This window comes from Typopeltis vanoorti, chromosome 7, assembly GCF_054136105.1.
Source record: "Typopeltis vanoorti isolate ZY-2024b chromosome 7, IOZ_Tvanoo_1.0, whole genome shotgun sequence".
Classification (NCBI taxonomy): Eukaryota; Metazoa; Arthropoda; class Arachnida; order Uropygi; family Thelyphonidae; genus Typopeltis; species Typopeltis vanoorti.
The window spans coordinates 11,910,120-11,925,159 of record NC_143555.1 but is presented as its reverse complement, the minus strand read 5'-3'; the positions used below and the strand labels follow the sequence as shown (position 1 = coordinate 11,925,159).

At 37.1% G+C, this 15,040-nt stretch overlaps 1 protein-coding gene across 1 annotated transcript in view; it reads right to left on the bottom strand.

The window, feature by feature from the left end:
• The window catches only part of LOC150104484 (RIMS-binding protein 2-like), a 635,427-nt gene that overhangs the window by 87,974 nt on the left and 532,413 nt on the right, over nt 1-15,040 (bottom strand). The gene's annotated exons all lie outside the window — the stretch shown is intronic.

Sequence of the window (15,040 nt, the reverse complement as noted above, 5' to 3'; positions counted from 1 at the left end):
TTCGTTGAATTGAACAACATCTTCAGTTATCACAATCAAAGAAATATATATAAAAAATTACAGAGACTTAAAATTGCATTAACAGAACAAGTACAAAAGACAGTAGCATGTTTGAAAACAAAATATGAGCTTGAGTTCCAAATAAACATAGACTACGCACTGTCACGAGTGCGCCAATACTGAACAGAGGCAACGTGTGCGTCAGAGAGAGAGAGATTAAAACTTAGGCTGTTGTTGATATGGGAAGAATCTAGAGAAATTTCTCTAGATTCGACAATCTTTCTCTCGAGCTCATCATAGCACACATGGATGTTAGAAGTTTGAGTCCAGTTCACAATGTGTTGGTAGCCTTCGTCTGAACTAACTGAAAAGAGAACGTGGCTAGAGAGAGCGCGCTGGCTCTAGTCCTGTTGTAGGAGATATCTCTACGGTGGTCTTCCAAATGTAGAAGGATGGATTTAGCAGTCTGGCCATAGTATGGCTTTCCACAATCACATAAAATCTTGTACACTCCTGGAAACTGAGTTGGAAGATGTTTCTCTTTAGGTTTACTAAGTATTGAACGAAGTTTTTGGGAGCGTAGTAAAGCAAGTTCTGAAGTTAAACTTCTTGAGAATTTTTGCAAGTTTTGGTGAAAGAGAGCTGATGTAAGGCAAAGAGATGAAGGCTCTGGGGGAAGAGGGATCTTCAGAAGTAGTTGAGTGACTGGGGAAAGAAATTTGTCAATTTTATTAGGAGAGAAACCATTATTAAAAAACCATCTCTTTGTCTTACATCAGCTCTCTTTCACCAAAATTTGCAAAAATTCTCAAGAAGTTTAACTTCAGAACTTGCTTTACTACGCTCCCAAAACTTCGTTCAATACTTAGTAAACCTAAAGAGAAATATCTTCCAACTCAGTTTCCAGGAGTGTATAAGATTTTATGTGATTGTGGAAAGCCATACTATTTATAATATAAATAGTGTATATATATATATATATATATATATATATATATTCTAATAATTTATATTTTAATAAAATATAAATTATTAAAATTAAATGTTATAGTAAAACAGTTTGGAATGAAAATTTCCATAGATAAAACTAAAACAATGGCATTTTGTAGACTAACTCCAGTTAGAAGTAAAACAGTTATTATTATTATTATTATTATTATTATTTAGGCCTACATGGAGTCAAGAGACTCATTGTGGGAGGTCCTTCTTAGGAAATACCAAGTCTATCATACCACACCTTGAACTCATTGACCATTCTTACTCTCACCACTCTCTCAGGCAATTCAATGGTTCAACTGCCCTCCACGCAAAGAAACCACTCCTCGCACCTCTTACTCACAGCTTCCTTTCGTAACTTCCAGGCCCCTTGTCATCACTCCTTCACACTGTTCCACCAATCAAAAGAACTCCCCAATGTCTCCACCCTGTAACTGCCTCTCAACAATTTAAAAGTCTCAATCATATCACCTCTCCTTCTTCTATTCACCAATCTCTGCAGTCCACATTCCCTGTGGATCCTCATAACTGACATTGTACAGTCCTGAAACCATCTTTGTTATCTGCCTCTGTACCCTTTCCACAGTTAATTTATCCCATTCAAATCCTGGTGACCAAATTTCAAAACAATAGTCTAAGTGTGGTCTGATCAGGGTCTTATATAACTCTTTTATCTCTGCAGGTCAACGTCCTTCTCAGTATTGCAGCAATCCTGTGGATTACCTTTACCACCTTTGCAATATGCTCCCAGAATTTCAGTTTTCTATCAATCATAATCCTCAGATCTCTTGTCTTTCCTACTTCCTCCAGTACAGCTCCTCCAATCGAGAATACATCCTCCCATCGATGGATCCCAAATTTCAAGACTTTACATTTTGATGTATTGAACTGAAATCCCCATTCATTTGCCCATTTGTCTAGTTTATTCAAATCTTACTGCAGGACTGCCACATCTGCACTATTACTGATAACTCTTCCCATCTTCACATCATCTGCAAACCACTGAAGATCCCCTTGCAATCCAATGACAATGTCATTGATATAAAGGTTGAACAATACAGGTTTCAGTACTGAGCCCTGTGAAACCCCACTTGTAACCTTCTGCTTACTTGATACTGCCCCGCCTCAACTGTCTAATACCTATCAGACTATTAGACAGCCAATATTGAATATAGTTGTCTAACCTGACATTTAAACCCATGTGCTGCAACTTAAATATCAGCTTAATCACGTGGCACCCTGTCCGCGTGGTTAGCCTAGTGGCTATGCGCTTTGCAACCATATGCCCGAGGAAGGAGTGTCCTGGGCTTGATTCCCGTCGCCAATGTGAGAAGCTTAAGGTTCTTCCTCAGCCATAGCCAAGTTAGCTGGTCTTGGGTGTGGATAGCAGGGTTTTTCCTCTCAATTTATCTGGGGTTTTTCATCGTGCAAGCAGGCAAACCAGCCCCATGAACACACGGATCTACAGCCATAAATACTTAACACCCCCATGAGTGGACTCAACTCACCCCAATAGGGACAGGGGAGAAAAGGGAGGAAACTCCATATGAATAAATAAATAAATGTGGCACCCTGTCAAATGTCTTTGCGAAATCCAAAAAATGGCAGTATCTGCCTTTTCCTCATCAACTGCTCTCGTCACTATTATAAAAAGCAATCATATTACTAAAGCATGAGCGCTCCTTAACAAATCCATGTTGATTCTCACAGATAACATCACCCTCCTGTTCCCAACATTGTATATAGTCCCTCAGTACTTTCTCCAAGACCTTAATAACTAGTTAAGGTCTTGGAGAGACTAGTGATGATACACAAACTGGCCTATAATTAGACACTTCCAGTCTCACTAACGCTGTTGTGCAACGGCACTATCTTACCTTCGTTCCATTCATTGGGTACCTTTCCCGCAGCCAGACTTTCATTTAAAAGCCATGTCAATGGAGCTGTCAGTTCTTTTGCACATTCTCTCAAAATCCATCGTGAATTACCATCCAGTCCCACTGCTTTACTGACATCCAGCATACTCAGCATTTGATACTCACTCTCTTCTTGCACCTCTAAATCCTGAACCTGCTCTATCCCTCTAGTATTAAAACCTTCTTCTCCAGGATGAAATACTCCAATTAAATGCTGATTGAACAACTCCACTATGTCCTCTACATCAGTCACTCTATTCCCATTTTTATCCCACAGTGTCATTCTTCCACAATCATTTCTCCTCCTACTGGCCACATAGCTAAACAATTTCCTAGGATTTTCTTTGGATCTTACGATGTCACTCTCATGGCTTGTGTCTTATAATCTTCATGCATCTGCCCTCCACCCCTCTCCTTATATCTCTTTCATAATCTCTTTTTCAAATGCAGTTCTTGTTTGGTATTGTTTGCCATCCACTTTACACCAAATTGTGTCCGCTTCCTCACTCGTAGAATACAGCTTACTATTGCTTCTAACAAATATTCCTTCACAATTTCCCAAGCACTAATGATATCCTGCTGTTCCAATTCTTCCCTCTATGGAATCTAATAGTCGATATCTAAGACTGTCACCTGCCTTATAATTCCACATACGTTCCCTTTTCTTTGATACTCCTTAATCTCTATTCATCTTTCAAGTCAAAACCGCATGATCCCCCTCTCCAACTGGAGGGAGAGATATCATCTCACTTATTATCAGCTCTTCTGATGTTTTGGCCAAATCCAAAACCCTTGAACCTCTTGTTCCCTCTATCACATGTTGCCGAAGACATCTGTCCCTCAAGAATTCTAGAAATTCCATTCCCATATTACTACATGCATATTATCACTGCTTCTATACCTAGCTTATGCTGCTGTAGTTAAAATTTCCCATAACAATCATTCTTTTTGCACTTGCCAAGCTGAACTGCCTAAACATCTCCTGCTCCCCATCCTCTCTGCTCCTTGGTTTGTAGCAACACCCGACTAAATATCCTATCTTGGCCCTCACACCATATACCTTCAAGATCATTAGTGTCACTGCCTTCCAAAGCCTCCACTCTTAGAAGACATAAGTCATCACTTATCATAAACAGTACTCCACCACCATGTTTTCCTTTCCTATCTTGCCAAAAAATGCTGTACCCTGCTACTTCAATTCCTGTTATTATATCATCTTCTGTCAACTACGTCTCAGAGATCCCAATAATCTTTGGCCAGGCTGATGCTATCATCACCACCGATTCATCTCCTTTATTTCGGATACTCCTGGCACCGCATAAAAATGTCACTGCTTCTATACCTATCATTATCTCCTCTAGACCCCACTGGACTCAGTGTTACCTGATGCCGTCCCCCCTTCCACCAAGTACCCATTCCCACAAGAGGCTACCCCCTGCTACCATCCACCCTGGGAATTCTAGTTTCCCTGCATTGACATACTGACTCGTTCGGAAAACAGCAATCGCTCCAGATGCCTTCATCCTTCCTCATTCAAATGCACGTAGTCTCTTGCATACAGTTCCCTTCTGTCCTTTTTAATAATAAAATAATAAAACAAATAAATACTTTCAGTTATCTTGGATGTGAAATATCATATGAAGAAGAAAAAGACATAAAATTAAAAACTTCAAAATTTTTACAGATTATAGGCCTGATAAATAGAACAATCAATCAAATAGAACAATACTCAATCCAAATATAGTAAAATATACAGTACTTTAGCAGTGCCCACATTATTATATGGCAGTGAAATTTGGGCAATGAACAAAGAAGAAAAACAAGTGAAATGAGACTTATGAGAAGAACTGCAAAATACACATTATTAGACCAAAAAAGGAATGAAGACATTTTAAAAGAACTAAAAACAAAATCAATAGAAGAAAAACTAAACAATTATAAACAAAAATGGATTGAACATGTAAACCGAATGGCCAATACCCGATATCCTAAACAAATACTAAAATATAAGCCAATCGGAAAGAGAAGGCAGGGTAGACCTCAAAAAAGGATACTGGATGGATGATGAGATCGGAACAGACTAATATGGTCTATATCTGTAATTAGCATTATGATGATGACCATCATCTTACCATAATCAATTTTTCTTCTATTTGCCACATATGAAAAGATTTTGCTTATTTTTTTTTTTTTTTGGCCTGTTTGGCTAATTTGAAGCCAAACAGGCCAGAAAGGAGACCAACTGAGTTACCTTTCTGGCTTGATCTTCATGCAACTCATTACTATCATTATTTTTAAGTGGAATATGAATGTCATCGCCTGGTGTGAGACCACTGTCCTGCTTATAAGCCTGAAAGTGGCTTGATAAAAGTTCCATGTTTGGTTTCTAGGCAGGGTTTCAATACTATGCAAAAAATAAATTAAAAATACAAAAAAATGTATAGAAAAATGTTAAAAATAGAAATAAAATTATTCCTAGCCCATGGTGCAAAATGTACTATAGGTTTACAAGTAACCTTTCGTGGGTGGGAACAACATTAAAAAAAATAGGAAAAAAAAATTTCTGCCTTAAATTACAAATCATTAGGAAAAATAAAAGAAAACCAGTATGTTCTTTTAAGAGATTCAACGATGACTTCTTAGGCCATTCTAGGCCTAAATCCTTGACAAGCATGATAATGATGATGAATTTTTCTGCCTCCACAGTGCCTTCTTCCAGAATATGTAGTTAATCCCTTCATTCACCATTTTACACCTACTTATTCAGCCCTTTTTACTATTGGAATAAAGTTACACACTGCTGCTGTTAATTAGCTTTTAATCAGTGCAGTGCAGTGCAGTGCTCACGAAACATTTATTTCCTTTCTGCTTTTAATTCTTAACTTCCATGCTATAACTCTAAGTTATCACCTGAGGTTTCCCAATAATCTTTAGCCAGGCTGATGCTATCAACACCACCAATTCATCCACATATCTTTCTTCTCGACAGAAATCTTCATATGGCTGTTCACAACTTACGTGATACTACATTCACAATCACATTCTCAGATGCCAGATCAGATCAAAGAATGTCGATCCTTGATCTTTCCAAAACAAGTTGTTCATCAAGAATTCAAGCAATTCATGTTCCTTATTCCTAGATGCTATCTCTTCATTTAATCTTTCCATTTAACCATAATTAAAATTATCCATAATGATCACTTTCCCTTGTTCACTAACACAAGTTGGTTATATATTTCTTCATCACCACCCTCCAGATGCCCTGACCTATAGCAACATCAAACTAAATATATCTTTCAATCAACTTCCACCTCACACCATACTGTCTCTATACCATTGCTACTCTCCTCCTTACATCTTCACCTTTGGCAGACATAATTCCCATGATATCATCGAAAGCACTCCCTCCCACCATTTCCATTCCAGTCTAGATACCTTCCTAATCCCATCACGTTTCACTTATCCTAACAAATTTTAGGGGAATAAATCAGTGAAACAGTTTTGTTTCCCTTATTTTTGATGCCCCTGACATTTGAAATAAAGAGAGAAACTCATTTTTATGTCTAATACCAGTCCTACCCATGCCACCTGTAATTTCTCCATACCTGCCCATACCCATTCACCCTTATCACCATTTGGCATATATATATCTCATCAGACTCAACTACTCTCCTTATATCTCAGACCATCGGATTGTTAGTTGAGATAGTCAGTAGACTATCTCAACAAACGCATTCATCTCCTGCTTTCAATATCCACTTCCCTTATTAAAAATTATTCTTCATCATAAGGTTTTTTCACATGTTATAAAAAAATAAAATAAAAATAGTATCCCATAATGCAATGCACATTTATGTGCATTGCATTATGGGATACTAAGGCAATTGATGTGAAGTAGTCATTAGCCTCTATATAAAGTAGTCAGTCATGAAGTGACTTCAAATGCAAATTTTGTTTGCTTACACTTGGATAAACGATGAAACCAAGAATATAATTTCTTGACATCTTTAATTTGTAAGAAAGATTCATCATGTAGAAATTATGGAGACAAAAATACACATCTTAGAACAATTACTTTACACAACTAAGAAAAATAACCCTTAATGTTTTGACATCCATATCAAGGTTATATTAGATATATAAATATGGCCAGCCTGGCTGGCCGAGTGGTTAGCATATCTGCTCTCCAGCCAAAAGGCTGTGGGTTCAAATTCTGCCAAAGGCATGGATGTTTGTGACTGTCTGTGAAATTATTAGTGGTAGTGGGCAGTAGATGGTGTTGGTGTATATGATGCAGTTCGATGTAGTTGGTGGATATGGAGAGTTTCCAAGTAAATGGCCTCCCTCAATGAGTCTTTGGACTCCTTGGAGGCGTCACATGATAATAATAATAATAATAATAAATCTATCAAATATATGAACTAAAACACAAGCTACATCACAATACACATAGTAAGCTGTAGCATAATTGTTTTGTTATCCATACGCTATCCTGACTGGTGAAGAAAGGAAAAAGTAAACTTTAAATTAATAAAAAAAATTGAAAGTGGAATGACATCAATTGTTACTTGTTAATTTTCTATTCCTATTATCTTTAGGTTCTGTCCACTGTCCACTTTTCTGGTGTTTGAGTTGTGCCATCTACTACTTCTGATGTGTGTGTGTGTGTAATTATTATTATTACCACCCCAAGACCTCATGGAGTCAAAGATTCATCTGGGAGGTCCTTTTATCACACACACAGCTCATCATACCGTGTTTTAAACACATTCAAACTCTTTACAGACACCATATTCTCATTCTTCTTGTAGCGAGGCATATACGCTGGTTAAACATGACAACTAATAATTAAGGAATTGACAGCGTACACTAGAAATATAAATTAAATAAATTTTAATATATACTTTCCGATATTCTGGCAAACGTCATGTTGCCATCTTCTTGGGAACTTAATACAAAGACACGTGCACACAAGTACTACATAACAGCAAATGAGAACCGAAGCTAGGAAGCTAACGTTTTCCTAAAGTCCTGATGGTGCCCCCTGGCAGGCTATATTGGTAGTTCTTGGCCTTTGGGCTGAAGTTCTTCTGATAAATGTTTCCCAAATTTGGAGCAGTCTCATGCATCCAAATTTGTTGAGGTTTGGCATGTTCCTAAGGGCTGAGGCTGATTCCATGAATAGTCTTTCATATTTGAACTTGCTGTGGTGTATTATTGTGGCTTTCTTCCATCTTATTCTGTGGCGAGTATCCAGAGCGTGGTCTGCAAGCCCAGAGTGGCTGTACTGATGAAATCGGATGTAATTCTTGTGTTCTGAGATTCTGATATTTGCTGTCCTGCCTGTTTGGCCAAAGTAGGACAATTTACAGCTGCAAGGGACCTGGTTCAGGTAGGTCTAGGGGAAGTGGTTGGTCTATAGTGGAGCAGATAAGGGATGCCAATTTTCTGTGTGATCTGTAACAAGTGGTTCAAGTCATGTTTTTTTAAGATTTTGTTGATTTTTTCCAAGGTGCCTCGGACGTAAGGAATGGTGATGGATTTAGAGTAATCTTTTTTGTGAAGGGGGGAGGAAGGTGGGTTGTGGATAACCCACCTTCCTCCATTGTGAATGGCAGAATTGGAAGGCCAGGATATCATTAGTGCGTGGGAAATTGTGAATGAATATTTGTTAGCAGCAATAGTAGGCTGCATTCCACGAGTGAAGAAGCAACCACAATTTGGTGTAAAGTGGATGACAAACAATATCAAACAGGAACTGCAGTTGAAAAAGAGATTATGGAAGAGATATATGGAGAGAGGTAGAGGGCAGATACATGAAGAATATAAGATGCAGGTCAGGAAAGTGCCCAGTATGGTGAGGAAGGCAAAACTGGAATATGAGAAGAGATTGGCACTAAGATCCAAAGAAAATCCTAGGGAATTTTTTAGCTGTGTGGCCAGTAGGAGGAGAAATGATTGTGGAAGAATAACACTGTGGGATAAAATGGGAATAGATTGAATGATATAGAGGACATAGTGGAGTTGTTCAGTGAGCACTTAATTGGACTATTTCATCCCAGAGAAGAAGGTTTTAATACTATAGGGATAGAGCAGGTTCAGCATTTAGAGGTACAAGAAGAGAGTGTGTATCAAATGATGAGTACTCTGGATGTCAGTAAAGCAGTGGGACTGGATGGTAATTCACCATCAGTTTTGAGAGAATGTGCTAAAGAAACTGACAGCTCCATTGACCTGGCTTTTTAAGTTGAAGAGGGAAAGGCATATTCTGCCATTTTTTTGGATTTTGCAAAGGCGTTTCACAGGGTGCCACATGATAAGCTATATAAGTCACAGCACATGGGGTTTTGATTTCAGGTTAATCAAGTGGATTCAGTATTGGCTGTCTGATAGTTATCAGAGAGTTGTGTATGGTGGGGCAGTATCAAGGAGGCTGAAAGTCTTGAAGTTTGGGATCCATCGATGGGTGGAGCTGCACTATAGGAATTAGAGGAGGCAAGAGATCTGAGGGTGATGATTGATAGAAAACTGAAATTTAGGGAGCATTATGCAAAGTTGGTGAAGGTAACCCAGAGGACTGCTGCAATACTGAGAAAGATGCTGCAGAGATAAAAGCATTATCATTCCGTTGTATAAGACCCTGATTAGACTACACTTAGACTATTGTTCTCAAATTTGGTCCCCAGGATTTGAAGAGGATAAATTAACTGTGGAAAGGATACAGAGGCAGATAACAAAGATGGTTTCAGAACTGTACAATGTCAGTTACAAGGATCGACTGCAGAGTCTGGTATATATAGAAGAATTAGAGATGATCTGATCAAGACTTTTAAACTGTTGAGAGGCAGTTACAGGTAGACATTGGGGAGTTCTTTCACTTGGTGGAACAGCAGGAAGGAGCGATGACAAGGGGCCATTCCTGGAAGTTACAAAAGGAAGCTGTGAGGAGTGCTTTCTTTGCAAGGAGGGTGGTTGAACCATGAAATGTATTGCCTGAGAGAGTGGTTAGAGCAAGACCTGTCAATAAGTTCAAGGTGTGGTACGATAAACTTTGTGTTTCCTAAGAACACATTTTGGAAAATTATGGAAACAACTACCGTGTTTGAGTAAAACTTTAGTTTAATATAAACCAAAATCCACATTCAACGTTTCAACCTTTATATCAAGGTCATCTTCTGGAGCATATACACTATATACAGAGAAACAAGCTGCACAACAATCTACATGGTTTGTTAAAGTTACTGACCCACCATTACAACAATTATTGGCCTGACCTCTTGTGAAAAAAAAAAAAATTTACTACATCAACCCTAGAATTGCAATTGGAACTATCGAGTTCCGATTGCAATTTTGAAACCTGATTTTGGGTTATTACTAGGTTTTTGCAGGCTGTTTGGATTTGTTCTTTAAGTATTGCTTTCTCTGTTTGGTCATATATACGAAGTGCTTTTGCAGATGTAAATTTCTTTATCAGATTGATGCAGATAGGAATAAGGTTACTGTCTATGCATCTCTTTAAAAAGGCCAACTGATTGATCAAGAGGGAAAGACATATCTTTAACTCACCGTAACGATTGCAACCCTTGTGAGTATCATTTCCATGGATGATGAGAATCCTTTTCTTTAGGCTCACATGGTGATCCCAATACATTTTGGAAAATTACGGAGACAACTACCATGTTTGAGTAAAACTTTAGTTTAATATAAACCAAAATCCACATTCTAATCTTCAACCTTTATATCAAGGTTGTCTTCTGGAGCATATATACTGTATACAGAGAAACAAGCTGCACTACAATCTACATGGTTTGTTAAAACATGTAGGTCATTCCCCCTCCTACATAAAGAACACACAACACTTTATAAACAAAATTAAAAATATAACACTCAACAAAGATGACTTATTAGTCAGTTTCAACGTTTCTGCCCTTTTCACAAATGTCCCAGTCAATGACACAATTCTTATCCTATAGAACAAATTTCCGCCCGACATTACAGCCCTTTTTGTCCAAGTACTACGTTCCGGTTACTTCGTGTGGCAAAATAAATTTTACCTAAAAAAAAAAGGTATGGCCATGGGCTCACCACTATCTCCCCCAATCGCTAAGTTCTATATGGAAACCTTTGAGCAAAGTGCTCTTGTTTCCTCCACTCTAAAACCTACAGTGTGGCTTAGATACGTTGACAATGTGTTTTGTTATCTGGCCACATGGGCAACAAACGCTAAACACGTTCCTTAGCCACCTGAACAAACAACTTGAACGCATACAATTTACTATCGAAATTGAAAATCAGAACTCTCTCCCATTCCTGGACACATGTCTTCGTTCAGGCAGTCTATCCTTCACGGTCTGCCGCAAACCGACACACACTGGCCAATACATACATGCTAATTCATACCACCACCCATCACAAAAATATGGAGTCATTAACACCCTTAAAAACAGAGCTATAACAATTTGCTCTAACCAGCAAACTCTGAAACAGGAACTAAAAATAATCAGGGACACATTTATAAATAATGGCTATAACAAAAATACCATTAATAAAGTACTTCATAAAATATCATCAAAAAAGAATCTAGATTATAGTAAAACCATAGCCATCCCATACATTAAAGGGTTATCAGAAAAAATCAACAGAATCCTACACCAATATAATCTCAATGCCATCTTTAAACCACCTACAAAACTTAAAAACATAATCAACTCCTCTAAGGATCCTCTCTTCCCATTGGCACATCCAGGAGTTTATTGCATCCAATGCACCTGTAACTTACCGTACATTGGGTGAAACAGGATGTACAATCCCTATACATAAGAAAGAACACATAAGACACATTAAATATAACCATTTTGGTGAAGCAGGCCTCTCAGATCACGCTCTCAACACCTTACACCAAATCGACTGGAAAAGTACCTGCTCTTTACACTATACAAAAACCTGGTACGAAAGAAAATTTAAGGAAGCCTGCAAAATTCTGATAAACCACCCAAATATCAACAATAATGGTGGCATGAAAATTCCAAAAATCTGGATGGCACACATTCAGCCTACTTGATATTTAGTATCCACCATACTTCAGGACTCTAGGCAACCTTCAGCTAGTATTGGAAACCAACCCATACAATTAATCATATACCCATATGATTATACATATACATGCCAACTGGTTGGCATGTATATGTATAATCATGGTGTTTGTATGTATATATGTATAATCTTTATAAATGTTTATATGTATAATCATTTGTTTATATGTTTATATGTATAATTAAATGCATATGTATAATATATATAATATGTATAAGGTTTATAGATATAATCGTATATATATATAGACTTGTTGTTGCTACCAATGTAATTTTACAATCAATAGATAATATTAATAACAGGACTCTAGCGTTGATGTAGGAAGTTTTTTTTTTTTTTTCACCAGAGGTCATGCCAATAATTGTTGTAATCATTGGTCAGTAACTTTAACAAACCATGTAGATTGTAGTGCAGCTTGTTTCTCTGTATATAGTATATATATGCTCCAGAAGATGACCTTGATATAAAGGTCAAAATGTCGAATGCAGATTTTGGTTTATATTAAACTAAAGTTTTACTCAAACCCGGTAGTTGTCTCCATAAATTTCCAAAATGTATTCAGATCACCGTGTAAGCCTCAAAGAAAGGTTTCCTAAGAACAATCTCCCACGATGAGTCTTTGGACTCAATGGAGGCCTGGATAATAATAATAATGTTTTATAACTGAATGATATATGGGTTGCAGATGGATCTTCTAGGTTCTTGGAACTTCTGATCCATCATTCTTGTTGCGATTGGATGATGAATCCAATTCAGCATTTCACAAGCTTCTTTGAATTTTCATTCATACCAAGTTTTGGTGTGGTGTAGGGACTTGGTGCGTTAGGTTTTCTAAATCCAGAGCTTGCTTCTTAGAGCCTTCCATGTAACAGTTGAGAAAGCTCTAGATTCAGGAAGTCTAGAGTCCAAAATTTGGCTCAGATATGTTGATAAGACAGTCCCATTTGGACTTATAGCCAGCAAACTTTAAATACATTCCTATTCCCCCTGAAACACATCCAATTTACCATAAAGACTGAAAAAAATAACCATCTTCCTTGTCTTCACAGTCTACTGTAAACCCACACCGAGAGTCAACACATACACAATATTTACACCACCATCCAGCACAAAACTAGGAGTCATCAGCACCATTTAACATAGAGCTCTGATGAGCAAACACTGAAGAATGGATAAAATAATAAGCCAAACCCTTATAAAGAACAGCTACAAGAAAAAAAACAAATCATGGGATCCTTCACAATAATGGTATTAGAGATAAAGGTTACAAACGCTGTAACCTTTATCTCTGTGTTGTTCAGTAGGGGAAAGTTCTGAAAGTTTGAATGTCGCCTTAATATTAAGGTGACATTCAAGCCATCCACCAAATTATAAAGCATACCTAGCTCATCTAAAGATCCCTCCCTACCTTGTCCACTCAGAAGTACAAATTCCAGTCAATCTGAAGCTTACTCTACTTAAGGGAACCAGATGCACAATTCTAGTAAGAAAAGAAGAACACAAAAGACACATTAAATTCCTTCATTATGGTAAAACAGGCCTTTCCAATCATGCACTCCAAATGTTTTACAAAATTAACTGAAAAGCACCAAAACTGGTTCTGAAAGAAAATTTAAAGACCCTTGTGACATGTTGATTCATCATCCCCAATCTCAAAAATGATTTATTAGGAATTCCAAGAAGTTGGAAGACCCATCTGCAACCCTATAGCATTCAGTTATAGAGCATCAAAAGAACAAGCTGGTAGAACTCCAACAACAGAAAACCAGATCAGTGGATAGAACATAAAGATAACACGATTATAGAAAAGTTAACAAGCAGCAATTGATGTAGTTCCACTTTTAAATTTTTTTAAAAATTTTACTCTAAAATTTAAAAAATTTTGGAATAAAATATAACTCTTTTCCCTCTTTATTTTCCTCACCAGAGGTCAGGGCAGTGTATATGGTTAATAAAGCAGTAATGCTACAGCTTACTTATGTGTATTGTGCTGTAGCTTGTGTTTTAGTTCATACATTTGTATTCCTGATGATGACCTTGATATAGAGCAGTGTTTCTCAATGTGGGGTGTACGCCCCATAGGGGGACAATTTGAATATTCTGTGGGACAATTAGAAAATGACGTTGCATTCATCACCTTGTCACCGATATACTCAAAAAACTCACCGTTGCCGGCGATAAATTGCTGATGATTCAACCCTGAGAAAAAAAGCTGACATCATTAGTACAGCTGTCAATATAAATACAGTATCAAGAAGAACTCTCAGAAAAGCAAAATGATGAGTCTATTAGAAATTTATTCAACATAAAAGGAACAATGCCATGGCTTGCTGATTGCTTGCAGAAACAAAATACTGAAATTCAACTAGTTTTGCAAAAAAAAAAAAAAAAAAAAAAAAAATGCTGTTTTGTTTCCCGTCGTCATATTTAGTTGAATGTGGCTTTAGCGCTGTAAATGACTTGCTAGTGAAAAAAGAAATCATCTGGATATCACAAACCATGGGGATTTGAGATTGAAAATGACTAAATTAGTACCTCAAATAAAATCTCTTTGCAGCAGACATCAAGCTCAAGGATCACATTAACTTGGATTTTATTTTCCTGAGTTCAGTTCGATTTATGTTTTATAATATACAAAGTGTAATATAAAATTTATATTCATTGAAGAAACTTAAATTGAAAACAGTTTTACCTATGTTCCTTTTTTATTTAAAGTACATATTTATATTATACTTTTTCAGAACTTGGCTGACTGTTATGCTAGGGTGGGGGGCATCAAAATCTTCGAGGTGTTGAGGTGGGGCATGATCCATAAAACGTTGAGAAACACTGATATAGAGGTTGAAATGTTGAAGGTTATTTTTTCTTAGTTTTAATTAAAGTAATTGCTGTAACATGTATGTTTTGGTCTCCATAATTTCTATACAATGAATGTTGACCACCATGTAATCATGACAGAAAGAACACTAAGAAAGAATTTAAAAACTCTGACAAGCACTTTTGGTTCATAGTTTTTGATAATGACATTTAGATTA